General features: G+C 36.0%; 1 protein-coding gene and 1 pseudogene across 1 annotated transcript in view; both read right to left on the reverse strand.

Moving 5' to 3' along the window:
• TACR1 (tachykinin receptor 1) overlaps window positions 1-20,161 on the reverse strand; it is a 137,090-nt gene that overhangs the window by 102,857 nt on the left and 14,072 nt on the right. The gene's annotated exons all lie outside the window — the stretch shown is intronic.
• On the reverse strand, window positions 17,211-17,326 carry LOC118605657 (annotated as a pseudogene).

Genomic DNA, 20,161 nt, shown 5'->3' on the forward strand with positions numbered 1-20,161 from the left:
AGAGCATATTGGAAATCTATTTGCAGCATACGAGCCAAAGAATGTTCTGAAAGTACACTTTAGAATACAATGTTATTCCTTTGTGACACCCACAAAATAAGAAGACGGCCATGAACTAAAAAGTTTACACAATCAGATTTATGATGGTCAAAAGCATCCCAAAGTATTGCATGTTTTCATGACCCCGCTTTAAGAAAAATGACATTTTTTAAAATGTGATAGAGGCATGCAGTGTAGCATACCTCAGTTAATTTAAGTCAATGACAAATGGTTCTGAATTTCTAAATAATACCAGAAGAAAGCCAGTGCCTGCATATGAAAATCTACAATGTTTAGTTATCTTAGTTTAGGAAAGCAAACCTTGGCACTAGAACAATAAAACTTGCCAGTGGAAACTGAGAAGCTTCAGTTAGAAGTGAAAAATATATCAAAGAGATAGGTTTATTTGAGGTCTGTTATATCTCAGACATATTTAATTGTATAACTTCTTGGTTGGGGATACAGTTTCCTGTAATTGAAGGTCAAGATGATTATATTTTTAACATTTTGGGGGCACTATTTATGTCTGGGTGACAGTCAAGATGATGATTTTTTTTTTTTTTAAATTAAGACCTTTTTGTACATTAATTTTATATTATTGTTTTTAAAAAGATAGATGACTCAGAGAAATTTTGTTGATATTTCAAGGTTGTTAAAATTTCAAGCCAGGATTCTATTTATAGTCTGCTATACTGAGTGTGAAGCAGTGTGAAGACCACTGGTGCTCTCCCATACCCAGTTATTTGCTTTCTTCTGGTCCCATGAACAATTACAATTCCTGGTTTCTTTACAATTAGGCAAGGTTGTGTGAATGGAAGTGATGTGAGTCACTTCCAAGCTAAGAAGACAGTTGAGAGTTGATGTGCCACCTCCATTTTCCCCCTCAATCTCTCATGGAAACCTTGGAAGTCACATGCTAAATTGATAGTATCACAAGATGAAGGGAGATTTGATTCCTGAGTGACCACCTGGAGGACAGCCCCCTCGGGCTCACATCGGACTTTGGGAGAGTAAGCAATAAACTGTTGTACTAAATAAACTGCTGAGAATTCGGAGGTTTATTTATTGCACCTGCCATTGATTACTTACCCTAACACATGCTTTTCTGCTTTTCTTTGGACTCAAGTTCCTTAAAACCTATAATATTTACCTGGAAGAAAAATGTGAAGCAGTTTATAGCAGTTAAAATCTACAAATGCTAAAATAAAGGCAGTTACATAATCCCTGGTAACTAATTTCGTGTTTTATATACGTATGTTCTATTAAATGCAATTCTACATTGATTGCTTAGTAGGGCAAAAGCAAATATTGCCAGATTTATTATTATTTTTTTAAGTTAAATCTTTAGCAGATAAACAGGAAACAAGTGGAGATAGAGACACTGAATTCTGAACCTTTTAATGACTTATTCTCAGAAAATTAGTGTACAGGTACATCAAAAATATGACATACCATTTTGTTTTTATTCAAAGCATTTTCTGATTTATTTTGAATAAGTTAGTCTATTCAGTACAAAAATGTAGATGTCTTAATAGGAAGTGATGGGAGGAAGAGTGATATTGATTCTTGACATAACATTTCATTATTACTCTTCATGACTTTATTCATTCTATTCAATGTAATTTGAAAAGAGTCACTTAACTTTTTCCATATAGGTTAACCAGTTTATATTTTGTACAAAATAATCGTTCCTTTATTTCCTGAAGTAGTATAAGCACTGTCACTCCAGGCTTGAAATAAAAACACATACCCTTAAAAAGTAAATAAATGTACGAAGACAAATCAGGTGAATACAAACTAAAAAAGTAGAAGTGACCATATAAATATTGGATAAAATAAAAGTAATAAAAACAAACAATTATGATTAAATGAATTATTTTGTAAGGATTAAAGATGTTATCTAAAAAAATGACAATAATAAAAATTGAATGCAGCAAATGAAATATGTACTTTATTATAATTATTAGCCTATATTTCTATCCTTGCGTTGATACAATACTGTTTTAATCATTATGTCTTTATTTTAGTAATTGCTGGATTGGAAGATGCCTCCCACCAACCATCCATGTCATATTGATCTCTCTGTTTCTGACTTACTGGACTCTTTTGCCAGTTTATTCTCCCAAATAAACTTTTGAATTATGGTCCAAGAAAAATACTTTTGGAAAAATACAAATTACCCAAACCAATTAAAGAATAAGCTGGCAATCTAAAATGTATAATAATAATAATCTTAGAAGAAAATGAAAAAATTATCTGTTGAAAGACCTTGAGCCTAGAAATAAATAGGTAAACTTTTTTTTTTTTTTTTAGAAATCGTATGATTCCTATGCTATATAAACACAAAGAAAAAGAGGTAAATGAGAGTCATTGGTCTGACCTCGTGAGTCTTCTCTCAATTCAAAAAAGCTAAATAAAATATTTACAATATAAATCATAGGTGTGATGGCAGATAACACATCATAGTCTAAGCAGAATTATCCATGACTATAGTTAACCTCATTCCTAGGATTGCAAGAAAACTCTGTCTGCTGGGCTCCTTGTCCACAATGCTTACTCTCAATTGGTTCAGCTTGAGCCTTGATTTGGCTTCTGCAGAGGCTCATGAAAATGCTTAGTCCCAAGCTCCATCGATACTTTATTTTAAAAAAAAAAAAATTAATTAGAGGATGCTGTGGGAAAAGCCAAGGCATGAGGTTGGGTCTGTGACAACCTGATACTGAGCTAACACCAATCCTGTTGAGGAATTTCATGATTCTTCTGTAGCGGTAGGTGTTTTGAGTTGGAGGGGTGGGTGCCCTGAACTCAGCACAGAGGGAATGTTAGATGAGTTGCGTGAGCATCAGTGTTCGTCTTACTATGCTCCCAAAGGACTTGACCTGTCAGAATCTAGATGAAGGTTTGAATTGGATTCCCAAAAGGAAAATGACGAAGATTAGCCACAATGCCCAGCTCTGGCCCTTTTGGAGTAAAAGATCATGAAAGAGTAAGAGGAAGAATGATTTATCTGCTCACTACAAACTCTTTGTGAATAGCCATGGGAGGATGCTCACTTGAGGCTGACGTCCCCGCTTATATTCTCTAGGTCAAGCAGCCTGGGAGGGGCCTTTGACACAGGGCATGCTTGCCCTGGTTAACTCAGTGGCTCACTCGCCATAGCAACTACTTCAGCTCCAGGTCTCTGTCCTTCTGATATCACAAGTGACCAGCAGTGGAGGCAGGAAGACAGACACGTTCTGTTGGGAACTAATCCCCAACTCCTGCTTCCCTGCGCCTTGTTATACAGTAAACTCTCTTGTCAGGCTCACACCTTTCAGGATGACTTTCTGACAAGAAGAAAATCTTCATACTTTAATGAGTCAATTCAAACAGTGAACATCTCTCTATTAAGGGGCACACAAATGTCCCTTTTGTCCTTGTCCTCTAATTAAAGAGTCATCTAAATGGACCTTCCCTAACGGGAGTCTTTTCCCTTCCTGTAACTAAAGAAGAATGAGACTCTGAGACCATCCAAAACACACTATCATATAGGCACTCTGCTCTATTAAAACAAGAATGGTTTAATATTAGGATATTCATTAATAACAAAATGCCACACCATTAGGTTATGAGAAAAAAAATTGGCTATCTGGATAGAGACCAGGAATAATGGATTAAATAAAATTCAATATTCATTCTTGATACAGTTTTAGAAACTAGGGCAGATTCTTTCTTTACAAGATAGAAAGCATCAAAAATCAACAAATAACATACAGAATGGTAAAGTTATAAAGGCATTCCCATTACAGTTAGGATGTCTACTATTACTCCTACGGTTTAATATTATAGATACTTTAAGCAATTCAGTACAGTAACATAATTATCTAACTTGAACATTCAAGAGGATTGTAATGGACACTTACTTGGCTGGTGGCCAAGCAATCAGCACCCTTTTGTCCTCCCTACATATGCAGTAACTGGCCTTTGGCCTCTGGGACGCCACTGACTCCTCCAGCAGTAGAAACTGCAATCAATCGGGGTAATAGTCTCTTCCCAAGTTTAGAAGAGACAGAGCAAGAGTGAGGGAATGAGAGCACAGCAAGTGAGTAGGCTAGAGATTGTGGGCGGCGGGAGATGCAAAACATAAAATTTAGATGCTGTCAAAGATTACATCCTCTTTTATTTGGTTCAAGTTATCTGAGGTAAGCTATTTGCTGAGAGAAATGATAACAAAGAGAGCCAAGAGACAGAAAAGCTCAGTTCTAGTTCATTCTGAGATGCAGCTGCAGTCTTGCTTTCAGGTTATGTGAGGTGCCTTAGGGTTTTTATAAAAAAACCTGTGCATTTGCTTTTGGTGGTTTGAGTTGAGCTAATGCAAGGAGGCAGCTAGTTAGTTACAAAATAATAGATTGTTTGTATACTCACATAAAATAATAAGTAAAAAAATATGTATGATACTAAAAAAATAGTTTTCCACAATAACAACAGAAACAAACTACAGGAATAATTTAAGTAAAATGTGCAGGACATTTGTATAATGAATACATTTTGGGTTTATCAGAGAAGAAATGAAAAACTTAAAAATGGAAGACTATGGTGAGGGAATCAATTATTTCCTAATCGTTTTATATTTTAATGTAATTCAGAAAAAAATTATGGTGAGATTTTTCTTGGACCATGACTCAGTGATTCAAAAGTTCATCTGGGAGAATAAACTAGCAAAAGAGTCCAGTCAGTCAGCAATAAATCAGTATGGCACGGGCAGCTGGTGGTGGGAGGCATCTTCCAAACCAATAGATACTAAAATAAAGCCCAAATGATTAAAACAGTATAGTATCAACATAAACATAGAAATATAGATCAAATAATTGTAATATAGTACATAGGAAAAGACTACTACATATAAGAATTTAGTGTAAAATAACCCTGACATAAATTTATGGAAAAAGGAAAGTTTTGCCAAGAAATCTTTCTGGTATGATTAGTAAACTATCTGGGAAAAATATTTTATAACCTCACTACATACAAAAACTAGAATAAAATATAGATAAATACCTAATTTAGGGATAACAGAGAACTTTCTAAACTTAAAACTGACAGCAAAAGAAATGCTTAATAGATGGACTATATAAAACTTCTGAACATTGTCAAATATCTTAGAAAAATTTAAGAATAACAGACTTGAAATATATTTGGATCTTTTATTAAGGAGTTAACATCGTTGATGTAAAGAAAACTCTTACAGATGAAATTAAGAAATATGTAAATAAACCCTAATATAAAAATACTCAAAGGTGATAAACCAGTTTCAAAACATAAGAACTACAAATGGCCAACAGAAATCGGAAAAAAATATTTCAGTTCATTAGTAAGCTAAGAAATGTAGCTTACAATAATGTGATACTATTTCTTCACGTACTAATTTGTCAAATATTAAAAAATAGATACATAGTCCACAGATGCCAAGGTACAAAATCAGGCATTTTCATACACCACTGGAGAGAGATGAGTTTAGACCTTTCAGGAAGTAAATTCAAAAACATGTCAAGCACTTCAGCATTAAAAAAAAAGTGTTTGATTTGAAATTCCAATTTTAGAAATTTGCCCTATGGAAATACTCAGTTTGCACAGACTTATTTGTTATTAATTATTTTAAAAATCTTGAAACAGATGTCTAACCAAAGGGAATTGGTTAAATGAATTACAGCCATAAATATTGTGGTAGGCAGAATAATGCTCCCCCTACCCACAAAATGTCCAAGTCCTATCCCTAGGAGCCTGTGAATTTGTTACCTTACATAGCAAAGAGACATTTTGGTTGCGATTAAATTAGGGCCTTACATGGGGAGAATCCTGGATTATCAGGTGGGTCCAATTAATCACATGTTATCTTAAAAATGAAGACTCTTTCTTAGCTGTGGTCCTAGAGAGGCATGACAACAGGAAGATGGATGGAGGGATTCACTGTTACTGGCTTTGAAGATGGAAGAGGTGGGCGATGAACCAAGGAATGCAGGTGGCCTCTGGAAGCTGAAAAAGGCAAGGAAACAGATTCTTCTCCAGAGTGCTGGACAAGAACATAACCCTCCCAACACCTTAATTTAAGTCCATGTCGAACTTCTAAATTTCAGAACTGAAAAGTAATATATATGTGTTTTTTCAAGCCATTAAATTTGTGGTAATTTGTTACCGCAGCAATAGGAAACCAATACAAATGGGATACTTTGCTGTTAATAATTAAAAATCACATTGGTTAAGAATTTATTTAGTTAAAGTTAAAAGCAGAGTACAAAATTGTAAGTATGGCAGCCTAGTTCCAATTATGAGATGTAAATAATGTAGCAAGGGTTATTTCTGGGTGCTGAAGCTGAGACTTTTTTCTTACTTGATTTTCTATTTTCCAGATTTTCTAAAATTTATTTCCTTTGTACTCAGAAGAAAATACAAACAAGTGTTAGGTAAAATACACTTTAAGCTATATTTCTTTAGTTACTGATAAAACCACCAATAAAAATTTTATTTACAATGGCTTTCCGTCTTATGGCAAACACCTACTTCCACCTTCCCAACCTTACCTAAATTCTAGTCTTATGCTACTGAAAATTATTATGGTATTACTGTTTCTAATAAAATATAAATATCTCTTAAGACTTCTCTTTTTCAATTTTAACTTTGCTTCCAATTTCATTACAATACAGCAACTGGGTGGAAATTGTATTTGGCAGATAATCCTCATTATCACTCTTTTTGTAGCAGTTCTTCCTCCTTTGAGTTTTAAATTTTAATTAATTTCTTCATTGGTTGTAATATGTCTTTGTATTGATTTAATTTTTATCCAGGAAAGGGATACAACTGTTCTATTTTCAAAGTCCTTGCATATCTGAAAATATTTTTTGCACATGAATTACAATGTAACTACATGTATAATAATTACAACATAATCTTTTCTCCTAAAATTCTGTGTAGGCATCGCTAAATTTCTATCTGATATTTATTGCCATCTACTAGAAGACTAAGGGCAGAGAGTAACTTTTGTTTCATTTTTGATATTTTTTCTTTTCCCTGCTGGGATATATGAGGAGATTTTTAACTTAGAATTCAATAATTTACCAGAAAGTGAAAGGCATGTTAATGAGTATAGACTTTTTTTTTTTCTCATTTGTGTTACTTTGAATATAGGAGCCCATTCTAAGTAGATTCTGGAAAGTAGATTCTGCTCAGAAAAGTTTTATTCTAAGCTAGTCTCTTTTGTAAGAATACCTTGTATGTGAAGTTGGATTTCTGGAATGTATTTTTATGACTAGTAACTTCTCTGCCAAATTTTGTTTTTTTCTTCTTTATTTTTTTTTTTTTGTTTCGGAACAACTTGTATTTTTCTTATGTGACTGATTTGACTTTTCTGTGTCAGTTCAGCTTTTTATAACCTTCAATGCAATTTTAATTCTGAAATTGCATTTTTTAGTCTCCTTATGGTTTTCTCTTCTCTTGGCCAGATCCTTTTTTTATCTTTAACCTTTCTATTTTCTTCTCATCTGACTTCCACATTTGAGAGGCATTTTGTGTGTGTGTGTGTGTGTGTGTATTCAGAGAAAGTAATTTGGATGTTTTCTGATCTTTCCTTTTTCTTGTGCTAATTATTAAAATAATCATTTTTCTTTCATCCTTCAGAAGAATGTTTTCCTCATCTCGTGCTGCAGAATCTTTTTATAAGCCCCAGATTGGTTTCTGGAATAGAGAGCCAACCAAATCCGGATTTGACATGAAAAGAGTCCATTGAGCATTTGAGAGCAGGTAGAAATCTCTTCTAGAATCTAAGTCAGGAAGGTAGTTTGAACAGACTCAGCCCATGTTTTGGACCTAGCAAATATAAATCTTGTGTATTTTTGTAGAACTGAGGTAGGACTTTCTCTTGCCCCTAATGCCCATTTCTCTATGAGCACATAGGTTTTTGATCCGAGAAGGAATATGAGAAACAACAACTCCTTGAATCCTCTTTCCCCAACCTTCACATGGAGGTGAGCAGTGAGCAAATCATAAGGTGAAGTTTTGTTTAATTATACAATAATTATCTACTCTTCTAACTTGAAAGAATATTTATCATGCTTTCCCCTCATTGAAAAGAACATCCCTGACTTGGTAATGATCAAACTACATTAAGCAGAAAGAAAAGCAGAAATTAGACCTCGTTCTTATGCAGAGAACAGTTCTGTAATGAGCTGTCTGATCCTGCTCCATTCTTCTGAGCCACGCGGCCTTCCCAGAGGACAGACGCCTGATGTGCTAAACAGTGTGCTGGTGCTAGTCTCCCTGGTGAGGGCTAATTACACGCTGTGCCTCAGGAACTCAGGAATCAGGAACGAAGCAGTCATTCTCTTGCCTGACTCCTCACCCACTCCTGTGCGGCACTCCCAACCAAAGGACTTCTGTGTCCCTGTTCCTCATCTGTACATTACGCTCTCTGAGTTCTGTGGTTCTTTCCTCTTTGTACTATACGGAGAATTCACAAGTGACCCCTCCAGTGGCATTGATGTTATTGCACCCACTATAACGCAGAGGTCTATTATAAATTGCATTCTGACATTTCTCTTCTGAAGGCAGTTGCTATGTATGCATCGCCCATGCAAACAGGAGCCAATCAATGGCTGCTGAGAAAGGAAGAGGTATTATATAAAAAATAATTCTCTTCTTTTCCTAGTAATCCATAGTAATGGAGACTAAAAGAAGAATCACTTCTTTTTCTACCTTAATTGCATTAATTCTCCCCACTTGTGAAATTTTATTTGCTGGAGATTTCATTAGATGCCTCCTTGGGAAATTAGAAAGTTATGGATTGCAATGACTTCTGTAATCAAATGGAGATTCTGTTCTCAGTTTCAATTGCAGGGGCAGGAGATGAGCAGAAGTTAAACACAGGCTTTTACAAAATCAATCAGGAGTCTTTATTGATTAATCAGAATTCCGATAGTTTATTGACCTTTACTCTGAAACAATGTCTGCCTTGAAGCTACTGAGTGCCAAGTAAGTAAAGGTCCATGAAAGTATCTTTGAAAATGGGTTTCTAGTTCAAAGAAATCTTCACATAGGAATGACCTCACTCTCCTTGCTTCTGGAAGATGGGTATTTTCTTTTGCAAACTGAGTATTTGTAGAAGCATGTTTTGGTTGTCACAGTGACTTGAGGGAGCTGCTGGCATTTAGATGTGAGGGCTAAGACTCTGGATGTCCTGCAATGAGTGGTGTATTCCTGCACAGAGAAATATTGTCCTACCCTCCAATGATTTTTATTGTCTCTCCAGATAGTCATGCAGGTAAAAAACCTGCTTATAATTAGCCAAATCCAGAATCTAGCTTTGCTATTTATATAAACAAAGTGAATTCATTTCCTACTAGTTAACACAATATTAATCTATAGTTCTGGAGGTCAAAAGTCTGAAATGGGTTTTGTTGGTCTAAAATCAAGGTGTCAGCAGGGCTGCCATTCTTTCTAGACACTCTAGGGGAGAGTCTGGTCTCTCACCTTTTCCAACTTCTGTGGACTGCCTGCATTGCTTAGCTCGTGGCCATTTCTTCCATTTTCAAAGCCAACAGCATAGCATCTTCAGATATCTCTCTCTGATGTTGACCCTCCTGACCCCCACTTTCGCTTATGAGTATTGTGATTGTATTGGGTTCACCCAGATAGTGCAGGACAATCTCCCCATCTCAAGATCCTTAACTTAATCCCATTGCAAAGTCCCTTATACCACATAAGCTAACAATCAGTTTCCAGGGATTGGGCATCTTTGGGAGACCATTACTCTGCCTACAACATAGAGTATTTTTGAACTTAAAAAATATCCTGAATTTTCTAGGAATCTAACTACCATATAAATAAAGATTGTATTTTATTCATTACCAATAATTGATCCTCATTTAAGAACATTATGTCAAGGATAGCAGCATGGCTCGCGGTATTTGAGCTGCAAAAAGAAAAGAAAAGAAAGAGAGAGAGAGAGAGAGAGAGAGAGAGAGAGAGAGAGAGAAACCCACTACTATATCTGCTTGCCTCTCTTGCTGTCAGATTCTCTTTATTCTAAATAAAGGTATAAGTATAGCATAAATTTCCTGTATCCTAATGTTGTATGCCTGAACGTTTCCATATTGAAATACATTTTATTTTATTATAAATTGTTTTTCTGTTCTTTTTTATAACATAGTTAGGATTTTATATTGATTTTGATTTCTTTCATTGAAAATATGTGTCTAGGTAGGTTAAATATTGATAAATTTTATTTCTGTACAGTAAATATTATTTAAAAAGAATGGCATTGAGTTTGATGTGTGCTTACTGAGACTACTCTCAATGGAAGAAGTCTGTTTTCTCTTGGCCACGCTATCATGTAGGGATTGGATTTCACTCCTTTCAGTCTCTTTCAAAACCTCACTGAACCTATTCTTGCTAAGGGAGGGCATCAAGCAGTGCCCCCTTGTCATAGTCTAAAGTTCTGGTAAGCACACCACCCCCAAGATCATCAACTTTGCAGGAAGGTTGCTGAAGGAAGACTGGCAAAACTGTTTTTCTCACAGCAGGATTTCAGGCAACACTATGGAGTCTGAGTCTCCTGGTAAGACCTCTACCCTGTCGCTTCCTTACCACTATGGGATGCCTCAGTGTCCAATAACAAGGGGGAAGCTCTAGTTAGGAACAGTGTGGGCTTTCTTCTTGATTGCCGGAGTCAGTACCACCTCGCCTTACTTCTCCGTACCTCTAACCACCGCCAGAGGTCTGAGCTTCTCCACTTAACAGTTACCATGCTGGCTCTTATCTCCAGCATGGCTCCAAACATGTCCCTAGTCTGATGCACCCTCCCACCCTCCAAACTTTATGGAATACAGTCTGTCATCAACAAAGTTCTCACCCTCTTCTTCAAAGGCTCCCTATACCTTTTTTGCTACCTAAAATGTGGCTGTTTCAGGATATTACCTCCACCACTGCAGTCATCCCAGGTGGCGGCTGTTCTTCCACAGTCCACTCACCATAGATTTTGGATGAGGGGCAGATGTACTCACTGCTCCACACCTCCACTTTCAGACCATTCCTTCTTCCGTTTTAAGACCCTGGCCTCTTTGAAACATGTAACATGAGACTATGCCACGTGCTACCCTTGTTACAGCCATCCCCTGGCTCATCTATCGATTATTCCTTCTCATCCATTGGCGATTTTAGCCCTGGCTCACTGTCTTCTTCTGCACTATTGCTTCTCTCTTCCCTTTTAGTGACCATTAAATCCACATAAATGATCAACTTCCTGACTCATTTCTCTGACTTCCTTACTTCCAGTTATTTATTTATTTTTTCCCATTTTCCTCTGGCCTCCCACTCTTACAGGGAATCCTTACCTGGACTCTTCATCACCAGTAATTACATCACTTTCAAAATTTTGACATCTTACTCTCTATCACTTCTTATCTTTTCAGTTCATGCTGTCTGGCACTCCAAGTTCAGCAATCTTAACATTCATCAGGATCCTCAGTCCATTGATCTTACCACTTTTAACCGCCACCCCTTGAACCCTTGCTTCTCTATTCAACCAGCTTAGATTCTACGGTCCATCGCTATACGCACTCCTTGCACATACCCTTACTCCACTTTTCTTCCTCTCTCTATTTCACTCATCTTACAAAATCCCAATGCTAATAATTCTTGCCTTCGCTAAGCCTACATTATAGAAAAACACATATTATGTTAACTGCTCTCTAAGTTCTCTTGTCAATTCATACATCTTGACTGGCCCTTCCATATTGCTTAACAATCTTAAAGCATTTTCAAGTCGCTTTACTCTCCAACTCCACAACGTCCTTATTCCCATAGCTTTTCCTGTCTTCTAAGCCTGAGACACCTTCTCCTTCCTCACTTTCAGCGGATGACCTTGATTTTTATTTCACTGGTAGCAGAGAAGCAACAAAAATTAACTATGTAATTTTATTACTAAATCCACCAGCCTGTCTTCACCTCTACCCATAGGTCTATTGTTCCTATAGCTATAGTGTATTGTCTCATTTCCTTCCAAAAACCAACCCTGGAGCCATTCCCATTTGCTCACTCAAAAGCTTTGTTTCTATACTCATCAGTGTCACAAATTTTTCTCTCTCAGTTTCCCCATTCTTATCACAATACAAACATACTGTAAATTCTTTTGCTTAAAAAAAATTCTTTCTTAACCTAATGTTCCTTCTGCCTACTATACTTTTCCTCTTCTCCCATTTATAACTCCTCTTTTCCCCTCACAGTCTTCTGTAAGCTTATCCCAGTCACTTCCCACCACTTTATTGATGCTACATCTGTCAAGGTCAGTGTTGATCTCATCTTGTCATATCCAGTGGTCCAGTCTTACTCCTCATCTCGCTGTACCTTTCAATAGCTTATGACACAGTAGGTACTTCCTTCTTCCTGAAAGGCTTTCTTATTTAGCTTCCAGAACACCTCACTTACTAGTTCTGTTAGCTCATTGGCTATTCCTTCTTGGTCATATTTGCTAGTTCCTACTCCTCTTCCTGATTTTCCAAATATGGAGTTCTCTAGGGCTCAATAAATGGCAATCTTCTCTATCTCACTCTTTTCCTTAGGTGATAGTATACAGCCCTATGGTTTTATGCATTGTCGGTGGGAATATAAATTGATGCAGCTACTATAAAAAAACAGTATGGAGTTTCCTCAAAAAATCAAAATTAGAACAACCATATGATTCAGCAATCTCACTTCTGGGTATTTATCCAAAGAAAATGAAAACAATAATTCAAAAAGATGTATGTACTCTAACTTTCATTTCAACACCATTTACAATAGCTAAGATATGGAAACAAACTAAGTGTCCATTGATGGATGAATGGATAAAGAAGATATGGTACATTTATTTGTACAATGGAACACTATTCAGCTACCAGAAAATGAAATTTTGTCATTTGCAGCAACATGGCATTTTGCTAAGTGAAATAAGTCAAACAGAGAAAGACAAATACTGTATGATCTCATTTATAGGTGGAACTGAAAAAACAAAATAAAAAAAACCCTCAAACTCATAAATCTAGAAAACAGATTGGTGGTTGCCAGAGGTGAGGCATGGAGGGGAAAGTGAAATGGGTGAAAGGGGTCAAGAGGTAGAAACTTTTGGTTATGAAATGAATAAGTCATAGGGATATAATGCATAGCATAGGAAATATAGTCCATAATATAATAACTTTGTACAGTGACAGATGGGTAGTGGACTTATCATGATGATGATTTCTTAAGGTATGTAGTGTTGGATCAGTATGTTGTACACCCAAAATGAATATGATATTTTGTTAATTATAATTTAAAAAAAATCAACTGTTGGTCTAATATCTCCATTTGTCTGTTTGCTGCCTATCTTGAAATTATTAGGGCCAAAATCACTCCTGATTTCTGCTCCTGAATTTATTTCTTCTCCATTCTTCTCTAGCTTAGTAAATAGAATCGCCATTCTCCCGGTTGCTTAGCTTCAAGCCTAGGAGTGATTCTCAGTTGCTCTTTTCCTCATCTATCCCATAGCTATTCCATCAGCAAACCATTTGACTTTACTTTCAAAACATATATCAAATCTGATCATTGTTCACCACCTCTACTACTGTATCTTGGTTTAAGCCACTGTAATCTCTCTCCATAGGAGAGGTCTACCTGGTCACCCTGATTCCACTTTTGATTTCCTACTGCCTTCTCCACACAACCGGCAGATGACCTTTTAAAAGTGTAGGTAAGGTCATGTCACTTCTCTGCTCATTAACTTCTAGTGGCTTTTCATCACACATGGAATAAAAACCAAACTTATCTTTCTGTGACAGAAAATTTTAATGATCACTAAATATTCATTTGCTCTCCCACATTTTCCAGAGCCCTTGCAGTTGGGCCAGACCATCTGACTAGTTCTTGCTAATGGATTGTGAGGAGAAGTGATTTGTAGCACCTCCGGCCTGGGGTAGGTTAAAGCTCCTGTGTGACTCTCAGCTTTTTCTTCCTTTACTGCAGCAACCAAAGAGTTCAGGTTGAGATGGTTGAGCCATGAGATGGAAATCACCTACAATCAAGCAATGTTTTCGGGGAGCTTCCCAGGAGAGAAACTGGACCTGCAATGGACTTCGAGTGAGTGACGAATAAACTTTTGTGTATTAAGTCATTGGGATTTGGGGGTTTGCTTGTTACCGTGGCGTATCATCACCTACCCTGACTAATACATGTGATCTACATGGCCTTCTTCTCTAACCTCATTAGCTTCTCTCCCCTGACACTGCAATCCAACCATCCCCAGGTTTTATTGCTAAAACCAATCCTACCTCAGGGCCTTTATTATAGTTGTCCTTTCTATCTAGAAAGTCCCTGCCCAAGATCATCACACGGCAGACTCCATCACATTATTGAGATCTTTGTTCAGATGTCACTTCCTCAGAAAGGGCTTTTCTGATCTGCTTCATTAGTTTGCTTTTACTTTCCACCACTCTCTATCCCCTTATCCTCTTCATCACAACACTTAACAGTGCTAAAAATTATATATTTTCAGTTTATTTGCTTATTGTGTGTGTGTGTGTGTGTGTGTTGTTCTTTGTGGTATCCTTAAAGACTAGAATGTGCCTGGCACCTAGTTGACATGTAGATTAATTGTATTAATGACTCCAATTATTTATCCCTCCAGATATTCTTGCCCTTTGCTAGGACTGTTTGCAGTCCTTATCACTAAAGAGGTAGAATCTGCTTCCTCAAACTTGAACCTGGTCTATTCTGAGGACTTGTTTTGGCTAGTGGAGTTATTAGTAAATGTGACACAAGTGCAGACTTGAAAAAGTGCTTACATGTGTCTGTTTGCCTTTTGTACTGTTACCACTACAATGAAGACATACCTTGGCTAGCCTATAGAAAGGTGAAAAACACGTGGAGCAGAGGTGAGCTGTCCCAGTCATCTCTGCTGAGAGCAGCTGAGAGCAGCTGGCAGCTGGCTGGCCCCAGACAAGAGAATGAGCCCAGCCATGATTCAGACCTTGCAATAACCCAGTCCAAATCAGCTGAGTGCTGCAGACTAATGAACTAAACAATAATTTATTGTCATATGCCACTGACGTCTTATGGTTGTTTGTTGTACAGCATCATTGTGGCAGTGGATAACTGATAAACCAGGGGCTCGATAAATAGCCATGGAATGTCTACAGTGGATATATTGATGTTTTACAGGGGGTATGAAGATGTTCTTTATCTTTTTGTGTTCTTGATTTGACCATCTATCATCCATTTTTCCCAGTTAGTAAACTGGGAAAAGCTTCAACAACATTCTCTCACTTATTTCCAACTCTTACTCCTTTCCAAACAGCAAATGGCCTGATAAACTGATAAATCCTACAATTGCACACTGAAATCTCTGGAACCCATTTTTCCCAGTCCTTTAGTTCTGATACTATTTTACCTCAATAGTATAATAATTTCCTAGTTGGAATCCCTACCAATAGTTTCTTCCTACTCTAGAGCATCTTCCCCACTTCTATTTATTTTGTTAACTTCAAAATATATATATTTATAATTAGATAAAACACTGAGGGATCACTTTAAGAAACTTCTCCCCCAAATTGCTTTGAAAAACATCTAGGAAATAATTTTTTAAAAAAGAAAAGAAAATAAATATAACCTTTTAAGGTATACAAAAGGAAAAACAATAATGAAAAATAACAAAAGCAAATATACTTCAGTCTATTGGTTCTTAACTACTTGAATAATTATTATTCATATAATATTAAATGCTAAGATTATTAAACATAAAAGAAAGTGGATTCAACATGATTCCTATGGTAATGTCACTTACTCGCTCTCGAGTTTAAAATAAAGGGTGGATTTACAGTGACAATTTCTGTAATTCTCAGCATATCTTGCTTACGCCACAGCTTGCAGTGAACTTCTGTTACTGAGGCTTTATTAATAGTTAGGATTGTAATAAATTACCAGAGTGCTTATGAGTTGTGGTTTTACATTTCTTCCATTTTCTTTTCATTTTATCCAAGAATAAATTTTTTATGTGATGAATGGCAAGCATAAATGAAAAACATTGGTTCCTCCAATGGATCATACTTTCTCCTGCCTGGGGTTTTCATAGATGCAGTGAACTTGTCTAGAACTCTTCCCACCCCACCCAACCTCACTCCTAATTAGCTGGATTGTGTTTGGTTTCAAATAACAACAAAAAAATCTGTTTATCAAGCATTTATAGAAATAAAAGTTTTATTGTTTTTCATAACAAGAAGTAAGGCCAAAGCAGGGTAGTTTCAGGCTGGTCAATGTGGGTCAATGAAGCACTTGGGTTTCCAGGCTCTTTCTAACTTTTTGATCCACAACCCTTAGTAGGTGGAGGCTGTTCTCAGAGATAAAATGTGCTGCTGCCTTCCAGGCCTCTGCTCATTGTTCTATAGTAAAAAAAAGGGGGAAGAGTGAAAAGTAAAACAATATTTCTCCTGTGGTCATTGCCTTTTTTATTCAGGAAGAGAAGCTCAACCTAGAGACTTTCTCTAGAAAGACTTCTTCTAGGTGAAAACTTCCTTTTGCACCTCGCACTTTCTCCTATGGCCAGTGGTCCCTTTAATGACAGCTGAGACATTGACAGTGTCTCTTGTAGAGGATGGCAAAGGAGAAGAGGGGCTGTAAATGGCTTTTGTGTAGCCAATCCAGTGTCTGCCACACTGCTCACCCTAATTCCTACTTATCCTTTAGATCTTTGCCCAAAACCATTCAGAAAAATTGAATTTTTATATACCCTCATAACATTAATATTCTTAAATAGCTCTTAACTGTTTGCAATTATACATTGATTTGAATAATCATTGGAATAATGTCTTATTAATATCTATTTGAGGGCAGAAATCAGGCTTGATTCTTACTATTGTATCTCTGGAGCCAAGGTATGTATGGTATGGCTCTATAAATATTTAGATCGACAACTGCACAGCATGAAGGAGTTCAGTGTTAGTAGAACATGACAATTAACATGTTAAAAGCAAAGTGGTGATGAAAATAAAACCTGCCAAACTCAATTTGTATTAACAATAACATGTTAGAAACCAGTAATATATAATAGTTTTTTTTTTTAAACCGGTAATATATGATTTTGTATATACAATGATTTTTTATTTTATTTTATTTATTTTTTTATTATTTATTATTATTTATGCCTACAGCACCTGGTCTTCCTAGGTGGTCTCCCAGCCCAGTATTAACTAAGCCCAACCCTGCTTAACTTCCAAGATTAGACATTAGGCTTGTTCAGGGTGGCATGACCGTAGACCATGGACTGTGGCTCTACTAGGGTGTGAACCCAGGACCTTCTGTGTGTAAAGCAGATGTGCTAACCGCTACACTTTGGAAACATGTCCAATATGATTTTTTTTAAACCACAAAGATTTATTGATATTTCTTCTTCAATACTATCTACTTATTTGCCTCATTTGTATTGTTTATGGGAGGGGAAAGTCTGGAAAAATTAAAATTTAATGTTTTAAAGGTAAACTCTAATTTTAAAAAATTGCAAAGTTTATTTTTCCCTCTACATTGTTTATTAAATAAACATGAGGTCCTTAAATAAGCAGTTTTATTAATCACAGTCCTGTTAAAAGTCTTAGAAAATGCGCCCCAAGCTGAAAAAGTCTGCGCTGCTGTAGTTTACTTATTGGTTGCATTTTCCTGGATTTTTTCAAAATCTGTGTCTGCCTCTGAGGATGTGTCTCTCCTGGGACATTGCATACTATGGCAGATAAAAGGATAGAACATTGAGGCTCGGCTCCTCCCTCTAGCTAAGGGACTTCAGCACACTGAGAACCACTGCTGGGCCCTTCCATGCTCTTTCTGGGGCTGGCTTTTGCATTCATCACCCTCAGGAGTGTGTGGCTGGGGTTCTTTCCCTGCTTTTATATCATTGGCTGGGGAGGCTCCTCAACAGAGGGTGAAATCTATAAACTACTACATAGACCTTACTCCCACTGGCTTTCTGAATCAAAAGCTTATTATGTTATTTTTTTCCTTTTGCTTCACTCGAAGGGCCTGAAAAATGCCCTGTACAGTAAGTCCTCTTAATGTCATGGCTAGGTTGTACATCTTTAAGCAAAAGGAGGTATAATGAAACCAATTTTACTATAGACTAATAGATATAAACAAGAGTTAAATTCCAACCTCAATGTTACAATGAAACAGACTTTGAACAAAAACAGTATTAGAGAGAGCACCTGCTGTACTATTGTGTGCTAACTAAACAGAGAGAAAATAGGAAACCATTATCTTCTAGGAAATGGATCGGAAGAAAAGCGTCTCACCAAAGTTCATTTATTTCAGCAAAACAGAATAAATTAAACTACTGATGAATTAAAGATTTAAGAAAAACTTCTTAAACTATAAAAGCAATTGAAATTGTTTGTCCATGTTTATTTACTTCTGAGTTGAGGAAGGCCTAAGCATGACATCCAAGGGAGAAACCTTTAAAGAAAAGGTGGATGGATTTAACTATAAAAAATAATTAATTTTAAGGTAATCGCTGAAAAAGAAATTAAAATTTTAACCAAAAACGTGGGAAAATATTTACAGCATGTGACAGTCAAAAGGTTATATCCTTAATATGCAATTTCTGCAATTCAATATTTAAAAATCTCCTAAGATCATATGAATATTTCACATAAAATGAAATATAAAGAAATAATAAATATAACCGCATTAGTAAGAAATGAAAACATAAATAACATTTTAAATCTTTTAAATTGGAAAAGATGTTTCTGAAACTGTTAGGAATATGGGAAGAGGAGCACTCCTATATGATGAGTCTATATATTCTGATTCATGCTGCTAAATTGCTAAAGCTTTCTGAAGACCAATTTAGCAGAATAAAGCCGAAGCCTTAAAATTTCCAGCACTCTGAACAGACTTTTCTTCTAAGAATATATCCTAATAATCATGCAGAAATGCAAGTTTAGCTAAAACATATTGATCACAAATTACATATTGTAGCAAAAGCTAGAAACAACTGCAAAATCCCAGGATGAGGGATCATTTAAATTATGATACTTTGTAGCCATGAAACAAAATCCTAGGAAGCATTTAATTACAGGAAATGTTTCTTACTTTATTATGTTAAATTTTTAAAAGTGTATATTTCATAAGATTACGATTACATAAAACATTCTATAGGGAAAAAGTTCTTTATTGAAATAATTCCTAAGAATTGACAATATAGGCATTTGGGCAGTGAGATGAGGGTTGATTTTGCTTTTGTTTTTTATCATACTCTTTTTGTTTATTTGTGTGAGGCCCTAATTCTCTTTAATGAAAATGTAATACTTAACAGTTTTAAAAGTATGTACACTAAAAGTAATCGAAAGGGAATTTGCCCTTGTGTAGATAACATTTAATGGTAAGTTATTTTTCTTAAAAATGTAGCTTAAGTACACCTTAAATTTACACAATGTTCTATGTCAAATACATTCTTTTTTTTTTTTTAAAAAAAAAAACCCTAAATTTATTACTAAATAAAGAGCCTTAAAGAAACTTTTCAGGACCCTTCTGACTTATTTGCTTAATGAAAATCATGATACTTAACATTTTAATGTTGCAGTGTAAATCTACTCTTGGATCATTTTATACACGTCAGTTTTTAGTTTTTGTCTGCTCCAACTCCATTTTTGGGTCAGTGACATTTATTGAAGTCATGCTATTTTCAAAATGCCGAGGAGGAGTTGTGAGAAAATGAAGTTAAGAAAATTTTAATCTAGGTGTAGAGAGAAAAGGAGAGAGGAAAGACAAGGATGAATAAAAAAGGATGCAAACTTCTAGATGAAGTGTGGTTCCAGGAAAACTCTGGCAGAAAGCCCAGCTCTTAGAAACATGGCCCCAGAATTTGTAAACAGCACAAATCCATTGACGACGTGCTGGAGACGTGAAGAATCAGCCCTGGCTATCTAAACAGGACCACATCGAAGTGCTGCCATTAACCATAACCTACCAGAGACCCTTCGGACTGGCTGGAACTGCGACCCAAAGTCCTTTCTTATGACAATATCCTTTCGAACTATACAAGTATTACTTATTTATCAGAGAGAATTAGTGACTTCAAAAAAGTATGAACAACAAAAGCAAATTC

The sequence above is a fragment of the Rousettus aegyptiacus genome, unplaced genomic scaffold (assembly GCF_014176215.1).
Source record: "Rousettus aegyptiacus isolate mRouAeg1 unplaced genomic scaffold, mRouAeg1.p scaffold_m13_p_7, whole genome shotgun sequence".
NCBI lineage: Eukaryota > Metazoa > Chordata > Mammalia > Chiroptera > Pteropodidae > Rousettus > Rousettus aegyptiacus.